Source organism: Bactrocera tryoni, chromosome 3, assembly GCF_016617805.1.
Source record: "Bactrocera tryoni isolate S06 chromosome 3, CSIRO_BtryS06_freeze2, whole genome shotgun sequence".
In the NCBI taxonomy this organism is placed as follows: domain Eukaryota; kingdom Metazoa; phylum Arthropoda; class Insecta; order Diptera; family Tephritidae; genus Bactrocera; species Bactrocera tryoni.
Genome location: NC_052501.1, coordinates 7,128,682 through 7,140,892, shown reverse-complemented (window position 1 = coordinate 7,140,892; position 12,211 = coordinate 7,128,682). Strand labels below are relative to the sequence as shown.

Below are 12,211 nucleotides of genomic sequence, written 5' to 3'. Positions count from 1 at the left end.
AATTTATTATTCGTGGTATCGCTCGCAATAAATACTATCAAAATGTTCACCAGTCACTCAGCTACCTTAAATTAAGAAAAAAAAACATTATATTTATGCACAAATTTAGTTTTTTTGCAAACGCTGCACTCACTCACATAGCTCATTTACATAAATCAATAAAGCGTGACTGATATAATTAAATTGGTTGATAAATAACATTATGAAAAAGAAAGCACAATTCAAATAAAACACAAAAATTTAATATACTAATTAACAGGATATAAATGAAATTAATGCGATTAGTAAAAAACATGCAACTAATGACTATTTTAAAGTAAAAAGCTTATTTAATTTAATGATAATATTGCGGATATTTAACTCGTTTGACTTATTGCACTAATTGCGAACAAAAAAATATTGCGAATATAAAAAGTTGAGCTGTTAATAGCCAAAGATATTTGATGACATTAAATAAGTAATAAATATGTATTAAATTTGCTTTGGAATGGAATTAAAATGAGCAAAAATTTTCATGAACTAAAAGCTGAACGTTAGATCTCCAAGGAAAGAAATGTCGAGGAAAATGTTTTCTTTAAATAGTTCAAGGAACACGCCTATGTAACAGTCTAAAAAGAGGCGACTTTTAGGATTTAAAAATAAAATCAGTTGTGATAAGAATTTAAGGATTAAGCTATATAGTTGTAGATATTTAAGGCATTTCCAGCTAAAGTTTTTGAAAACATCAAATATTTTTTGAATGACACTCGATCTCAAACGGGATCCACCTTAGATGCAGTGCTTTTGCGTATGACCGGAAAACAATTTTCTACTAGAAGAAAACAGCTCAACTGAAAAGTCCCCGATCTAACATAGTACAACACATTTTTTTGCCAAATTTGTTTTTGTTTTTTATTTAACACAGTTCCCTTCAAGGTTGATGTACTGATTATAGCGACCCGCCAACTTTTCAATACCATTTTGGTAGTACGATTTGCCCTTTGCTTCAAAATAGGGTTCGGTTTCGGCGATCACCTCTTCATTCGCCGAAAATTTCTTCCCAGCGAGCATTCGTTTGAGTTCTGAGAACAGAAAATAGGCGCTGAGGACCAGATATGGAGAATACGGTGAATGCGAAAGCTATTTAAAGCTCAATTCATAAATTTTTTCATCGTTTCCACTGACTTGTGACACGGTGCATTTGCTTGATGAAACAGCACCTTGTTTCCCTTCAAATGCGGCCGTTTTTAGGCGATTTCGTTCTTCATTCGGTCCAATAACACTATGCAATAGCCTCTATTGATAGTCCTTCCTTTTTCTAGGTAATCAATTAAAACTATTTCAAGTGCATCCCAAACTACAGACGCTTTAACGCCAGCCGACTGTTGCGTTTTTTTACGCTTTAGACCAAGTTTATCATGTGCAGTCAACTCGGATGACTATCAAGTGGACTTCGGAGTGAAATGATGAAACCATGTTTCATCCAGTGTTATATATTGACGCAAAAACTAGAGTTTATTATGCGCGGACACCTCCAAACACTGCTCTTAATCATCAACTCGTCGTTGTGTTTGGTCAAAAGTGAGCTCGCGGAGCACCCACTTTGCACAAAGCTCTCTCATACCCAAATATTCGTAAGCGATATGATTCACACTTCTCTAGAGTGCCTGCTATATCGAACAACTTCGCTTTAGGGTCATCCAAAATTATTTTGTGTACTTTTTTTTGGTGCTTTGGTCGGTAACAACATAATAATAATGTAAGTATGAGCACTTCAAGTGCAAATAAAACGAAATCATGTCAGCAAACAAAGTGCCAGACATGCCTACATGAGTAAATATATATGTATGTATGCATGTATGTATGCATAACAATAGCGGTCTAAGCAAAACTTACTGAACTGAATTCTATATTCGCAGTGCACTGTGTTTTCTTACTTACTTACTCAGTTACATATGTACTTACATACTTAAACATATGGTCAATTCTACAAGCGAGCACCATATACAAGTATAATACGTTATATATATACATATGTATGTATGTATGTATGTGTGTATAAATTGAGTGCATTGTTGTTTGATTTGATTCAATTTGAATTTTGATAGTCACGCCGAAATACAATATGTTCGTATTTCTATATATACTTGGAGTGTATGTGGATGTGTATATATGTAAATATATGTAGGCTAGACGCTCACAGCCGTTGCATAAGTGCTTCTGATGACCTTCAACTACTTAACAAAAGCGAAGTAGGCAAATGTATGTGTATGTTTGTATGTATGATAAGTATATATTCGCAATCGGACATATGTTTGAGTGCTTATGCGAATAAAGGCTTGCAAACACTGTTCAGTGGCCTAATTTAAAGTGAGCGAAAGATTATAAATACACACACAACAACCACACCAGCTTCGTATATATTTACACACGCACATAATAAGCCACACATCAATAGAGTCTTGAGTACAAGTGTTCTTAAACATTCCACATTTGGGCATTAGCATGTGGAAGTAGCGGATTTTTTTATATAGTAAAAAAATTTGGCGCGATTGGCAACGCCTATTCGATATGTCTTCGCTGATAGACTAAAACCCGGGGTATATCGTTGCTATTTCTCAAATTGTTAAATCTCCCTGCAATTTCGACACTCATTTTTGTGCTGAGAATATATTTCCTTGCATATTAAAAAAAAAAAATTATCTCATATCATCGCCTAATAGCGAATACTATATTTCCAAATTCACTGCGAATCGGGACAATACTTCCATTGATTGAACTTCGTTCGCCAATTAAAAATTCTCCTAAAACACAATAATCGAAAGCCCTCAAATATATATGGTGGATATTCTCTTGAAAGCATGTGTCGAAAAATTCGTTCCAAACACGAGCAACCAGCAAAACAATAACACAAGGTCAACTTTAATATTTTATCAAGTTCTTTGCGGCTTTTAAAAGTTTGGAAACAACTTAATTTGAATGAAATATTTCAAAATTCAGAGACTTTTTCCGTTCAGTATGCAGCACAAGCGCAGCCAAGTTCACAAAACAAAAACTAATATTCATGATAAAATATTGGGTAGTCGAAAAAGTCTTTTCGTATTTTGACAATAGATGTCGTTGCTGTCGTATATCCCCAGTGCTATCAATCACAGTTCATCTTACCATATAGTGTTGGAAATAGTGGATTTTAAGCTTGGGAACGTCACTTGTACTTAAAGAAGACTACGTGTCTTTTGCCACACAAGGCATCACGCGACTAATGTAAAATTAAGTATTTACATTATAAAGATTTGCTGACAGTGCCAGATAATGCATATCATGTGACGAAATTCAAGCAATCATAAAGATATTAGCTGACTGATTATTCTTAGAAAGCAATTACGTGCGGTTATTGTGCAAATGGTGGCATGAAGGTGAATGTGAAACTGTGTGACACTTTATAGCAGCAGCAAAAATGCAAGGTTATTCAAAGATAAATCGAAAAAGTGAGCGAAAATTAAAAAAATATGTAGAAACAGAGAATTAAAAAACTTTTTGTAAAGATTGCTATTATTATAGGTATTTTTATAGAAGGTAAAAAAAAACACGCAAGTGAAAGCTGACAAGAAGCTCCCTGCTATGAAAGAGGTATTTACTTAAGCCAGAAGCAACACAACCTAGTACATGTGCTAAACAGGTCAATCGAAAAGTCCCCGGCCTAAAATAAAATAAATTTTTTTTCTCCACATAGGTCTCTTCAAGGCTGGTACCCTGATTATACCAACCTGCCAACCTTTCGATACCATTTTGTAGTACGATTGGTTATTTCCTTTTAAAATTGGCCTCAATTTCGGCGATCACCTCTTCATTCTACGAAAATTTCTTCCCAAAAAGCATTCATTTGAGACTTGAGAACAAAAAATAGTTCCTGGGGTCAGATCTGGAGAATACGGTGAATGCGAAAGCAATTCGATGCCCAATTTATGGATTTTTTTATCGTTTCCACAGACTTGTGGCCCCGTGCATTGTCTTGGTGAAACAGTACATTCTTTTTCTTCAAATGCGGCCGTTTGTCAGCGATTTCGTCCTTCAAAAGGTCCACTAACGCTATGTAGTAGTCGCTGTGGATGGTCTTTCTTTTTTCAAGATAGTCAATAAAAATTATTCCGTGCTTTTTTTACGCTTTGGAGCGGGCTCATCGTGTGCTCTCCACTCGGATGCTTGTGGATTGGACTTCGGAGTGAAATTATGGAACCATGTTTCATCCCTCGTCACATATCGACGCATAAACTGCGGTTTCTTACGCTTGAATATCTCCAAACACTGCTCCGATTCATCAACACGTCGTGTTTTTTGGTCGCGCGACACCCACTTTGCAGAGAGCTTTCGCATACCCAAATATTCGTGAATGATGATAATCTCGAACAACTTCACAAGGGTTACTCTTTTGAGCGTCCACTGCGTTTACCGTCTTCGGTGCTCATTTCTCCACGTCTAAACTTAGCATAGTACAGCAGCATAGCAAACCTTGATGGTTGATTTTCCTGGGGCAGTGTTCGAAAAGCCGTAATCAAGCCAGATTTTTGCTTCAACTGTATTTTTTCCTTCCAAAAAGCAATATTTTATAAACAAACGAAATTCTTTTTTATCCATTTTTTTAACAATAACAGAAGTTGCTTCACTCAAAATGCTATAATTCGCTAACTAATGAGCCGACAGTTGCCAAATTTATATGCGCGCCATTTGAAGGTTAGGGCCAGCTAAAACTCAAATGGATTTAAGTCCAGAAGCGCCATCTAACTATGTAAGTATGTGCCAGACCGGGGACTTGTTAGAATGACTAAACGATAAACGGTTGATTACAACAATTTCAGTGAATTTGCTCGAAACTTCTTCAGTGCTGTCCAAGGCTTAAATTAAAAAGAATTGTTTGCGTTTAAGTCCACTTAACTTTAACGAGCTCCGGTTGGTTCCGGTTTGATCGCCTTGCCTTTGACCTCCACTTTTCGACCAACCATTGCGCCGAAAATATTGTTTTTATTTCTTATGTTATGATCTCTGTCTCTAATATTTTTACTAAAATTTTAGGATACCACAAATTAACTTATTTCCAGTTTTCTGAAGCACCATAGCATTAATTTTTTATTTGCGTTGTAATTAAAAATTTGGATTGCTCAAGCCAGGCAATAAAACTCATTAAGACTGGAGGCAGAAAAAATACTGCATCCATTTGGTTATACATTTTCGTTTATAAAATTAACGGAACATTCAAATGCATAAACAAAAAAGCTTAATTTTTAATTTCTTTGTCATTACAACAAATACCATACATACATACACGTGCACACACACTTTTTGTGAGCGCAATTTACGGGCTTGATAAAAGAAGAATCAGCTTCGGCGAATCATATGATATGCAGTATGAATTCGTGTACAACAACAATAAAAATATAATAAAATAAAGCCAGTAGTAACAACCGAGCCATATGACGGCGGTAATGACAACCAAAACAAACACAACAATACCAACTACAGCGAGAGCAACAAAGTGCTCACTGATATCGACAATGATTTCAATGTCAACGGGTGAATAAAACAGAAATCAGACACAGATCGGCAACAACAATTGTATGTACTGTAGATACAGATACATATATTATATACAAATATACATACATATATCTTCACCTAAAATGTAAAATACCGTAACATGACTTTTCACAAGTTTACAGGCGAAGGAGAAACGTTATAATTGAAAGCACTCGTATTAAAACAAAATTTGAGTTTCGGTTATAAAATGGTTATATATTGGTTATAATACACTCATATAAAGTTTGAGTTTTGGTTATAAAATGGCTATATATTGGGCATTATATCTGACAACGATTTTCGAGTTTTTTATGATGCGTTGTTTTGCATTTCAGGTGACGATATATACATATCTACATACATATATTTGTTAAAAAAAAAGCATACAAATACGACGATGACAAAGCAAAATTGAAAAATTTTAAATTTTATGGCAAAGCCATGCAAATTGTGGTAATCAAAACAAAAAAATTCCACAATCTGAAATGCATATTTTAATGCGATAAAAGGCAATTCTGAAATAAAAACACTCATTAATATGTAAGCAAGTTATTGATTTTTAAGAAAAGAATAACAAAGACGCACACACACACAAGAGCAATACTGCATTCGGTACCAAAAATTTGCACTAAAACAAAAATAAACACGAAAAGCGGCATGCGTCACAGAAATCAATTACTATGAAACAAGCTGCGAGCGAAGCCAGCTGTTCTGAGCTGCAACATTGCCGCACATGCCACATACACACAAACATATGTAAAAATCACCGCGTTACCAAGCGAGTTCAACGAAAATGGCAAATAGATATGTATGTAAAACAATCGCGCAATGAATGCTTGAAAAGGGCAGAGAAAGAAGGTCTATCGAAAGGGGTAAACATAAGACTGTGGTCACACAGCAGACAGGAATGCGCTACACACCTCCAGTATATGTATGTACATATATACGAGGGAAGAAGATCGAAGGCGGCATACATACCATACAACATTTGTAACTCGCTATCAGCGAGAGCAAAAGGCAAAGGTAACCAGCTGATGAAGGGTGGGTTGTTTGTATTGCAGTTTAGTGCTGACAAACATACACTGCGTGCAAGCACTCAAAGCTGTCATTGCACTGACACTGACAGCTGTTTATTGACAGTTGCAAATGAGCACGAGCGGCAGAGACAGAGAGTGAGAGTGAGAGAGGAAGAGCATGTATGGCAGAGCACGCGTATAACTGGTGGGTAGGCGATTAAGCGCAGGCGCCAGCAAGAGAAAATAAACAAAGTAAATTTAAGTGACACTAACGACAGCCAGACAGTGCGCTCAGCTACAGATTTACAAACATGAACTTATAATAAAAACGACTGTTGTGGGTGAAATCGACGTCCATGAAACCGCAGATAAATATCGCGAATGTTACGAATTTCACTTCCCATTGAGGCACAGCCATAAACATACAAATACATACATACATATATACATGTGTATATTATAATGACATTGATGTGTGGAGGCGGCGGTTGGAAACGAAGAAGTCTACCATGACACTGCAATTGTGGTGCTTTGATATTTAGTCAGCATTAATTACAAAGTATGATATTTGCATTTTCTGTTCATGTAACTGCTGGAGGTTAATAATGCCTAAGCTGGAGGCAACAAATAAGTGTTAAAATTTTCTTACTTTGTAGGTTACTTCCTCTCTCTGAAGGCTTATAATATTTGATTGAGAAACTGTTATCTACATTTTCTATCAGCTGGTTATTAAAATTATATATGTAAGATATCCCATATAAAATCTCTGAAGTAACAAATCTCAAGCCATAATCTCTCTACCAATATTAATACGTGCTTGATACCACATAATATTTGGAACAAATAAATTTTTTTTATTACTCGTTACTTCCGGCTTATCTTGAAATCTTTCTGTAACCTATGGTTTCGAAAGCTCATTCTATTTGCTTGCTCTTTGAATAGTGAAACTAGTACTTATTCCCGAACCTTCCACTGAGAATTGGGTATTAGATATCTGGTCGAATAAAAGTTATATTGTAACTGCGAATATTATGATACAGGGAGTAATCCAAAACAGATCATATGTATGATAAGCTTTAATCCAGAAAGCCAATGCTGTTATAAATTAGTTTCAGAAGCCGCAAAAATGTTCTGTTTTCCCTTAATTAGGGTTGCACAGAGATTTTCCGTGCATGCAGGATCGGTAAGATTATGCGCAAGGGATCATAAGGAAGACACGCAAGCTTTATAGTCACACGGTCTCGAAAAGCCTGTAGGACGATGTTAACCTAGTCACAGGCCACGACTTATTGGCATTACATGCGAGACATATGGGTATTATTAACGACGACACATGTAAAAAGTAGGCACGAGAGAGACGCTAGAATACCTCCTCTGCAATGCCTGGCCTTACCTTGAACTCGTCTTAGATATCTAGGAGCTTCCTAGTTCAAGGAATTGGATGAAGTAAGATAATTAGATATCAAGTATCTGCTAAATTTCCCCAAACTTCTGCATCTGACATAACAAAGGACCTGTAGGTCTATGTACGGCGTGGCAGCCAGCCATTGTAGTTTAACCTTACATAAATTTAGGGGGTTATAAGGTGACACTTATTTGAAGCAAAATCTTACAAAATTGTTAAGTGAGTTAATCTGAGTTAATTTTAGCCGTATGATCACGTGTTATAATTTTGGCGACAGAAATTATAGAATTGTTTTATGAAACCTGAGTAAAATGTACCTGTTCAACAGAGTATCTGATAAAAACAAATTAACACAAATATACATATGTATATGGCCAGTTATCTTTATAGCTTAGCCAAAAGGGAGAGTCATATACATACATACATAGATATGTATGTGTTTTAAGCACACAAAGTGATCACATGCAATTGAATACTTTTTGCGTGAAACGAACGTTTAGGTTGACTGATCGCTGACAGTAAAACAACTTTTCATCCTTAGTAAGATTTATTCACACTACATACCCTCTACAGATTTCCATATTTGCGAGGCAAATTCTTACATATGTATTTATGGGTATATATAATACATACTTAAGTAAATGTATGTATATAACCAGTTCCGTTAACGTTTGCATTGCCGTTAAAGTGTTCAGGTATTTACACTTAATAAATCAACAAGCTTAAGTGTTTAAATTTGGATTTTCACGAATGCTTATTTATTATTTCAATTTACGAGGAAATAATCGGAAATGGAACACACGCAAAACACTTGTCTGCGTATGACGCTCGCAATAGCCTTGTTGTGTGAATTGACTGTCTGACTAATGTGATTTGCGTGGAATTGTTAACATTTTGTGGAAATATTTAGTAGAATTTATTTATTTACACTTCGGCAGTTTTTCTTTTCCTAACAATTGGAAGAGAGGTGTTTGCTAATGATGACTTCAAAAAGCTTCTGTTCTCACAATTTTATTTTGTGTTAATTTAATACAGATCAAGAAGAGGCGTTAATTACTAAGCTCACTCTGAATCACTTTCAAATGAAAATTTAGCTTTAATGTGAAAAAGGTGCGAGAGAGGGAAAGTGCTTTTTACAATTGAATCAAGCATCTCATTACAAAAACCCATGATAACCGACTATTTGATGCCTGAAATTGAAGCTCGTGATCTCGGCAGCATTTGGTTACAACAAGGCTGCGCCACTTTTCACACATCGCTTCAATCTATGGATTTATTGAGAGAACAATCCGGTGAGTAGATAATTTCCCGTTTTGGGCCGGTCGATTGGTCACCAAGATCATGTTATATCGCACCATTAAACTTTTTCCTGCGGGGATATGTCAGGTCTAAAGTCTATGCGGACAATCCATCCTCGATTCAGACATTGGAGCAAAACACCACTTCTTTCATTCGCCAGTTAAAAGTCGAAATGCTCGAACGAGTCATCGAAAATTTGGCTCAACGGATGGACCATCTGATCTTAGTCGCGGCCAACATATGAAAGAGATAATTTTCAAAAAATAAATGCCAAAGACTGTTCTTTAGAATAATAATAAAAATTGCCCACTCAGTTTGAAGTTTATATGATTTTTCTATAAAAAAGAAGGGAACCTCGACATGAATCACCATATAGTTGTAACTCATAAAATCAGAAAAAAGGTATATATTTTTTAAAGTCTACTTGGAAAAAGTTCCATAACAAATATCTCATTATAATGGACATAAAACAGCAAGGCACGTGGAGCGCACTATGCCTATAATTGACCTCAAGTAAAAACGATAAGAACAGTGTTCAATCATAAAACGGTACATTTGCCTCGTTAATTTAGACTTAACTTCTAAGTAGAAAAACATGGCCAAGTGTAGATAATTAAATGACTCACTTAGAAATTTACCAGATATGGTCTTATCCACTGACGACAGTTTAATAGATCTACTAATTGTTTCATGTGCGTTGAGACTAAAGTCAAAGCCAAACTGGAACTTTACCAATTCACAGAAATTTCTAGATTTATTTAAAGCAGTACTTATAAATTTACTAAGTCATCGTAATTTACTTGAAATTTCCAGAAACTAATGTTAAAACCGCGATAAATCTACATACATAATTCGAAACGAGATATAAACTAAACAAAAAAATAAAAGAATGAACGCGAACTAGCCACCGAATTCACCATCAAACGAACAAATTTACTAGAAAAAATTCGAAAAATAATCAACAACCAGTTTTGGCGAAATACACATCATCATCAAATATCGAGCGGCAGTACGTTACTCAGCCGTTTTTAAATTAACACAAATTGGCGGGGCGTCTACAAAGATTTCAGAAAAAGCTGCCAAAGGTGGCAAAGATACATACTTACTTAGTATATATGAGTTTAAAATGAAAAACGTACTATGTTTGGCACAAAATCCGTCCTTAGGTGAGGTGTGGAGGCACGTTATACATATATGTAGTCGAAATTGGAAATGTACTGCGCTCCGAAAACGGTTTTACTTTTGCTTTTTCGCACATATTCGTAAGCAAAAAACATATTGCGAGCGAGACGTAATTTTTTAACAAAAACCACGTAAAGAATTAGGTAAAAAGCAACAGAAGACTTAATAAAATTGCTAAAACTTTACACAAACTTCAGCAGCAGCCGGCAGAGAGAACGAATTAATAACGTCATAATAAAAAATGATGAAAAAAATAGAAATAATCAAACAAGCAGTTTACTAAGTGCGAAGTTGGATATAAAATGAAGCAAATAAATTAGGAGAGCGAGCAACAAGTGTAACATATGTATGTACGTGTATACATAGTATGTATGTATGTATATCCATCTTTTTGAAATCGCTTACGAAATCTATAAGCACACAGTTTTGCACAATTCATGATAACTGCGCTCGAATATTTAAGAATGTTGCTAAATAAAGTAGAACTGTGAGGAATTCGTAACTTAAAAACTCTAAGAAATACTTTAAGGGCCGTTTTCTCAATGCCGGTTAGCAGAAAGTAGTTAAATTCAGATGAATTCTGAAGTATAATTGCCCGGCTAAGACTTATTTGTATTCCTCTATTATTTTCTTTGTTCTTACATTTATTGAATTCGTTCTGATAATAACATTCTGCGCCTAAAACTCTCAGTTTTTGAGATCTCGATCTGAAATTTTGCACTGTTCATATCTCGGAATCGCCGATATCGGACCACTGTAGCATATACAAACTGAACGAACAAAATTAAGTTCTTGTATAGAAATTTTTTTTGATTGACACAACCTCCGAACAAATTGTTTAGATCCAATCACCAAATTTGGCACGAATTAGTATTTAAATCAACGACACAAACTCCGAACAAATTATTCAGATCGGAAAACGGCACGATTATGATTCTTTGGGCGAAGCGATCTGTGGACATGAGCGGATATAGCATATAACCGCACTACAAACTGACCGATTAGAATCAAATTGTTTTATGGAAACTTTTTAATTTTTTCTTTCGATACAACTGAAATTTACGTTTTTTTGTTTACACAAATTTTTTTGCAACTAAAACAGCTAGTCTTTTTTTTTTAATCTTCTTATGAATTTATTATTAAATACTTATGGGACCCTACCTTATAAATGAAACATATTAATCCCACGTTGTTTGTATCTCGTATATTTGCTTTTTATAACACGTTTGTAACGTTTTGTACTCAAATATGTAGGTTTGCACTTTTTCTATTTCACAACAAATTGATTTTTATTGATTCATATTAAAACATTATAACTTTGTTAAAATTTACACTGTTTTCTTTACTGCTAAAACTTTTTTTCACACTTGCATGCTTGAAGTCATTTTCGGAATTTATTTATAATTAGTAAACACTTGAACTTGTATATTTTATATTCACTGTGTATTTGTATATTTTCAAAATTTTTTAATTTTTTTATTATGCCTTTTCGGTTTGATCAATATTTTTGTTAAATTTTCAGATTTATTAATATTTTTTTTTAATTTTATCAACAATTTTCACTTTCATATAACTGTTATAATTAATTTCACTGTTTAATATTAAATATTCGCTGATATTGCAATGTACATAATTATGCTGTTTGTTTTGATTATTCGAATATTTAATCAGCTTTTGATGCTTTTATTGGCCTTCAAATTTTATTGCATATTTTATTGTGCTGCAAATTGGCGTTGCTACACATATACATACATATATG

General features: G+C 34.6%; 1 protein-coding gene across 2 annotated transcripts in view; it reads right to left on the bottom strand.

The window, feature by feature from the left end:
• The window catches only part of LOC120773042, a 364,532-nt gene that overhangs the window by 261,105 nt on the left and 91,216 nt on the right, over window positions 1-12,211 (bottom strand). Inside the window, exon 1 of one of the 2 annotated variants that reach the window (XM_040101972.1) lies at window positions 11,614-11,855. The exons of the other annotated variant lie outside the window; for it this stretch is intronic. The gene's annotated coding sequence lies outside the window, so the exon portion shown is untranslated. Of the gene's footprint in view, window positions 1-11,613; window positions 11,856-12,211 lie in introns of those variants that run through there. 2 annotated transcript variants of the gene reach the window in all.